Consider the following 7383-nt stretch of genomic DNA (forward strand, 5'->3'; position numbering starts at 1 on the left):
ATTCTAAGATGCTATGATTTGTATCATAAGATAACGGACATTTTGAAAAAAAAAAAAGAAAGAGAATAGCTAAGAGATTCCTTTGCCCCAACCAGTAAGTATAAAAACAATGATAGATCCCAAAGGAAGGGAAGGCATATCTCTAGTTAGAGACTCATTCAAGGCAACAAAGTAAATTTTAAGAATATATACATGTTACAAAAAAAAAAAAAAACCAGAAAAATGACTTCAAGGATTAACTGTGCTAGAAACATGAGCCTACTGTCTTCAAAGTGGCCACTGACACTTATCCCCCAGACATGGCGTTTCTTTTTGAGTGGTAAAAATAAAAATGATTTGGAATTGGAAATCAAGCCCTCCCCTACTGACGTGACAGTGTTAGACCTTGCCTTGGGCAAGCCCAAGGAAAAAGACAAAGAAACACAAGGAATTCAGGGTGCCAAAGCTTATCAAAGTCAAAACAGTATCTTTTCAAAATAGCAAGGAAGGTTGCAAGAATGATTTCATAGGAAAGAGCATCTAACCTGACCAAGTGGAGGATTCAGGAGCAACACGAAAAACTCCGAATTGCACACTTCTTTCGCATTTGATGGTGCCAAAGGACACGGAACCTAAAACTGGCAAGAACCGTAAAGTGGAAATGGAAAGAATTGGTGTGTGGGTCTGCAGAGAATCTAGGAGGATCCTGAAACCAAAGCAGCTCAAAAGGCTCCAAGCCGCTGTCCCCTTGCACGTGTTAAATACATAGAATACCACCAAAACCGACACTGAACTAGACAGACGGTACACCTTGTTTTTTCAGATTAATCTGTTGCGTGTTTGTTTGGTCTGGGTAATCTCTCCTCCCACCCCCCACCGATTATCCTGAAGGGGCAGAAACCGAAGTGAATGGGTTCCCATGTCAGATTTCCAAAGGGAGTACCTTAGCTCATTGATACGACCAACCAATATTTCTTAGCACCTGTGAAGGAGTAGGCTTACAGTGGTCCCAGGGCTTACCAAAAAAAAAAAAAAAAAAAAAAAAAAAAAAAAAATTGTGCACAAATTCCAGAGCCCCAGGTTCTCAAGTATATAAAAATCTGGATGGTTGAGTAAAAGAACAGCAGCAATAATGCTTTTAAAGCATCACAATCTTGCCGTTACGAGAACAGGTTGATTGGAGAGGATAGGAAATTCATTATAAAAGCTGGAGCAGGGGAGGGTGTCTCCCCAATTCACCATGTGCCATCAAAACTGGGAGGGGGCAGGAATGAATGAGAACTGATGTCATCCCTCAGCGTAAAGGGCCCTGTGGAAAGCCTGCAAAACTCGTGAGATGTTGCACGGTGGATGTAAAATACGCCCCTCTGAATAAGCAACTGAGGAAATGCATTAACATTAACTGATGGGGGGGGGTATCATCTTGGGCTTTTTTGTTTTTAATGTCCCCTTGGGAGTTTCCAGCCACTTCTTCCTTTTACCCCCACCCCCCCACCCCCGGGCACCAACTGCGTATCTGTGCCCGGACCTGGTTTTTGTCTGAGCCACCCCGGGGGGGGGGGTGCCCGCGGTCACCCCAATCTGTGTGCCCGCAAAGCCACAAAAACACTGGATGGGAACCTGGGGCCAGCCTAGGAGGGGGCAAGCACTGTGGTGCGGGGACTCAGGTAACAGGTGCAGAATTATCCCGTGCAGTGGATCTTCCCGGCACGGGGACAAACCACGTGGCTTCATGCCCCTCTGTATACATTGGATGGTGGCCCCGGTGCCTGCCCCTACTTGGAATGGGTGGTGGGTCATCACCGGACTGGTTCTGTGAGGTCATTTCTTGTTCATCGTCCACGGAGATGACTGCCTGCCAGCAGTGGGCAGAGCACAAAGGACAGAAAGCCCTCAAAAGGAGAAAATCAGCCCCAACAGGGCCAACGCACATAGTCACACTCCCCACAGCCTGACATTCCGTTCTCGACGATGAGGAAACAATATAATGTACGGGCCTGTCACCATAGCTATTAATAACTTGGGTGGCTTCCAGAACCTCGCAGGCACAGGGGGATATTCTGTCCTTAGTAATCACATCGGTGTTTAGATGTTTGCTTTCTGAGGCCATTGCCTCTGTCTCCTGCCTGCCACGTGTGAAGGTTCTAATTTTCCAGTCGCACATAAGCCCTGATTAGTGGTGATAAGGCAGTAAGTAGAACCAAATTTTAAGTGACTTAGAAAACCACAAAGAACGCGGAGTTCCAAAACACTCTACTAGCACTTTCTAGTCCTGTTTTAGAAAACCAATGGGAAGAATGTAAAACGGGGTGGGTTGGCAAGGTTTTTCATCAAAGTGTAGCTGTAATTTTAAGTAGGAGTTTCGTATTTAACCCCCCGAATGGCAGGCATGATTAAGAGAAACTTGGCTATACTGTTTACAGCAAACCCTGATTAAATACAAACAAGCTAATGGAAGCAAAACAAGAGAGAGAAATCCCTTCTAGAATGCCCTGGGGTCCTTACCCAGAAGAATCGTCTTGGAGGAAAAGCAGACAGGAAGCGTGGAGTTGGCCATCTGTCTGTCCCCTTCCCTCCTATTTTCTTCCATCCTTTGTCCATCTGTACCATTTGCCTACTCTAACCTATCTTTTGAGTTTCAGCTTTTCAAAAAGCAGCCACCACCCGAATCTATTTTACATTCAGGATCTCTCACCGTGGGCCTTCTTCATGTTACGGAAAAATAAGACCTAGTATTTCTCTGTGACTCCCTGAGACTTTTTTTCTGAAGTGAGGAAGGCTGAGACATCTGTGTCTGCGTTTTCCTCTGGACCTTAGATACCAGGAGACCAGGAGCATGAAGAGGAGACAGCATGGAGAGGGGCCAGGTGATCGCACCCTCCTGGGAGTTTCTTCCCTACCAGTCTCCACCCCCCACCCCCCACCCCCCTTTTCCTTCTGTTTCTGCTTCTATAAAAAGAGTGAGCACACAGCAAGCATCGCCTAAATCAGCATCAGGAGAACAAGAAGAATTTGTCCATCAAGAGGAAAGTGAAAATCTGTCGCAGCCATAGATCAGTTACAGCAACGGGAGTGAGGAAGAGAACGTGGGCAGTCGACGGGAACTTGTTGCAGGGGGTCCGATTTCGAGCTCAGGGAACATGCGCAGAGTCTTGAGAGGGAGAGCATGACGGGGAGAATAAATAATGCTCCTGACAGCAGCCCAGGTGGAATCCGGGGATGAGCCAGCAGACAGGTAAGGCCGAGGGAAGCAAGCCTGGTGTGTGTTCACAACTCGGAGAAGGGCTGTGGGAAAGCTGGTTCTCGAGAAAAATACTTCTCATATTTAAAAAGGAGTTTCTGGGACACCCGGGTGGCTCAGTCAGTTAAGCGTCCCACTCTTGGTTTCAGATCTCATGGCTCCTGAGACTGACCCCCGAGTTGGGCTCTGTGCTGACAGCATGGAGCCTGCTTGGGATTCTCTGTCTCCTTCTCTCTCTGCCCGCTCCCTGCTTACTCACTTTCTCTCTGTCTCTCAAAAATAAATAAACATTTTTAAAAAATCTCTTAAAATGGACTTTCATGATTGTGCCCTAGATTCCTCTCCTTCTCATCCTTCTCTTCTTCATCTTTCTCCTATTCTCCTCTTTTTTTTCCTCTCACTGCTATGAGATAGGAGTTAAGTGGTCGTCACCTGCTGCATAACATTAATTCAAGATAACCTTTCCAATTTCAAGATTTGAATTCAATGAGTGAATTCAATGTGTAACAATGAATAATAACATATACTACCATAAGATATGAATAGTTTTACTAGTGCAATTAACATATTGTATATAATATAGAATAATAAAATAAGTAATTCATAATTAATGTAGTTGCATTAATTCACATTGAATTAAAATGGACTGTCTCCTCTCCCCTTCCCTTTGACCCGACAAAGATGCCGACCCATACATGACTACGTTTATTTAGAAGTATCTTATTGTGAGATTCTTGTACTACTTGTAAAATGGCATAATAATACCATGGACATTTGACTTTAAGGTTAAAATGTATGCTATACACACTAAGGAAACCACTAAAATAACAAATTAGATATAAATGTTATATCCAAAAATCTAAAAAAAAAACCAAACAAACAAAATAGATAAAGGTTACATCCAATAGGCCAACATAAGAGATGAAGTAGAAGTATAAAAAATACCCCACTCAAAAGAAAGCAGGGAAAAAAGGAGAAATGAAAAAAAGAACAGATGAGACAAACAGAAAATAGAGGGATGGTTACCTTAACCTTACCCTGTCAATAATCATACTACATGTAAATGCTCTAAATACCCGAATTAAAGGAGAAAGATTGTCACATTAGATAAAAAACTGAAACTCAAACTTATACTGCATTTGAAAAAAATTCACTTTAAAAGTAGTCACACAAGGGGCACCTGGGTGGCTCAGTCGGCTAAGTGTCTGACTTCGGCTGAGGTCATGATCTCATGGGCTGTGAGTTTCAGCTCGTGCGGGGCTCTGTGCTGACAGCTCAGGGCCTGGAGCCTGCCTCACTCTCTCTCTGTCCCTCCCCCACTTGTGCGCTCTCTCTCTCTCTCTCTCTCTCTCTTTCAAAAATTAATAAACATGAAAACAATTTAAAAAAGTAGTCACACAAAAAAGTTAAAACTATGGAAGTACATTATGCTAAAACTAATAGAAGTAAAACTAGAGTTACTGCATGAATATCACACAAAATAGAGCAAAAAATACCAAAGATAAAGTCATTTCATGAAAGACTCATTTCATTAAGAGTATCTAATAATTCTTGGGGTACCTGGCTGGCTCAGTCAGTGGAGCGTGTGACTCTTGATCTTGGGGTTGTAAGTTCGAGCCTCACGTGAAGCGTAGAGGTTACTTAAAGTAGAATTTTTTTTTTTTAAAAAAGAGTATATAATAATTCTAAGAGTTTATGCACATAACATTAGAGATTATAAATAGACAAGAGGCACAAATCACATACTGATAAAGGATGTATATCCAGAATGTCTAAGACAGGATGTCTTTTACTCAGTAATCAGAAACCAAACACCTCAATACAAAAAACAGGCAAAAAGTATTTACCCAGACGCTGCACCAAAGAATGACGCTGTCATTCATTGTATGAATGACAAATGAGCACGTGAAAAGATGCTCCGCATCACCAGTCATGTGGAAAAGTGAAACCACAGTATGAATGCTACTACATCCCAATTTCCATAGCTAAAATGCCAAAGACCGATAATGACAAGTGCTGGTGAGGATGTGGAATGATATAACCAGTTTGGAAAACAATCAACACGTTTCTGAAAATTGGGGATGTAGGTTTCTCATAAGATCCAACCATTCCACTCCTCTCTGTCTGCCCAGGAGAAATGAGAGCAGAGGTCCACACAGAGACTTCTAGATGGGTATTCACGGTAGCGTTATTTGTAATAGACCCAAACTGGACACCATCCAAATGTCCATCAACACGTGAATGGATAAACACAACGTGGGGCATCTGTACCAGGAAAAGCTGCTCAGCAATCATGACGGGTGAACGGGACACACGCTACCTACCACATGGGTGACTCTCAACGTAACTATGCTGGGGAGGAAGATGGACAGAATAGTACAAAGCATGTGATCCTATTTATATACGTTTTTAGAAAATGCAAACTAATCCACAGTGACAAAGCCATGCCACGGAACATGAGGATACTTGGAGGGCTGACGGATGTACTTGTTGTTATGTTGGTTTTGATTGTTTCACAGGCATCCACACACGTCAGCACTTATCAGGTTATACACCGAATATATACAATTTAATACATGTCAGTTTTACCTAAGAAAAGCTGTTTCAACAAGAAAGGAGAAGCATTAGCCATGGGGCTTTGGAAGAGGCCCTTTGAGTCAAATGCTCAAGCATTAGGGGCTTCAGAGTAAATAGTCTTCTTTATGTCGGTCTCTCTCACTAGAGCCCTTTAACGATGCAAGTTTGTACCCCTATGGCTTGTAGAGTGGCTATCACATGACAGTTCCTCGGTTAACTCTTTTAACTGACTGATTGGCCCAATAAATCAGTGCTTCGTCTCCAGTGGTCTCCAAGGTCATGAGACAATGCCAGGTAGACAACAAATGCAGGGCTGTGAACAGAGCAGAGGATTCACTGAGTATGTGTTCGGTCAAGGAAGCAGAGTCGCTAAGATGTGATAGACCATCATATTTAACAAAGGGTTTGTTTGAGATATTTAACCTCAGGCAGCTGTAGGAGCTGGGGGAACACTCAGTGGGAAACTATCTCCCTGAGTTCTGGGGCTGCAGCTTGCGGTCAACAGAGCGGACAGGAAAGGCAATGGAGTGGGGAAGACAGGACGTACGGACTCAGCCAGAGCGGGAAACCCCACAAGGGCAGGCTGGAACCTTTCCCTTTCTCACGGCCTCCAATCCTCCAGCTTTAATGATGCAGGTGTCCTTTGGGAGAAACTCACCCCTTTGTCATACAGAAAAAAAAAAAAGAAAGGTGATAAAGATGGTCTTCAACACACATTCATTTTGGTGGCACTTGAAAAGTTGTAAAAAATGTTCTCATCCATCAAAATGTCTATCTTATTACTACCCAGCTTGTGTCTTCTACTCCACTCATTTTCTCATCACTGATTATTCACAGCTCTTCCAGGGGCAAGCTTTAATGCTCCCTGAGCATGGAAAGAACCAGGCACACTGTAATGATTTGGCAAATTTTTAGATGCTATATAGCAATGCTTATGGGGCTAGAACTGTGGAGCTAGAACTATATCTTTTTATTTCCGGTGTTTGTTTAGGTGAAAGCTCAGAGACACTTTTTTGTCTTACTGATTGGCAAAGGTTCTGAAAAGTCTAGTTGGGTTTACAGAGCAACCTTCTTCCCTATTGTCATTTGAGCAATACCCAAATTTAGTTTGACTTCCCTATCTATGGAGCCAATGGGATTTATTTAAAGTAATAGAGGGTGTTTTCTAGATCGATATTGCTAAGTGTTCATTATCAAGAATCCCCTGAACACCACCTGGAAGTCTGAATTGTTGATTTAAGGAAGCTAATTGGTTTCTTCTAAGTTCCTTGAATTAATACTGACATTTTCCAAGTGAAACCCTAACCTTAATAGTTCAGAAAGGCATTTAATGAGCCCATTACATGACATCAAATAAGTGTACCACATTCAAGGTCTTTTAGATGAGTGTAGGGGTGTAACAAGAAGAGCCAGAACATTCCAAATGAACAGATCATGGAGATTTTCTTCTCTGACAACAGGTTTTTTTTTAAATCATATTGAAGATACAATGGAAACCCAGTTGGAAAGGATTGAAGAACACCGAAAGACATATTCTCTATACTGAAGTGTCATCAGAATAAGTGTCATCATATTAAATGTGTAAT

Source organism: Panthera tigris, chromosome A1 (genome assembly GCF_018350195.1).
Source record: "Panthera tigris isolate Pti1 chromosome A1, P.tigris_Pti1_mat1.1, whole genome shotgun sequence".
NCBI lineage: Eukaryota > Metazoa > Chordata > Mammalia > Carnivora > Felidae > Panthera > Panthera tigris.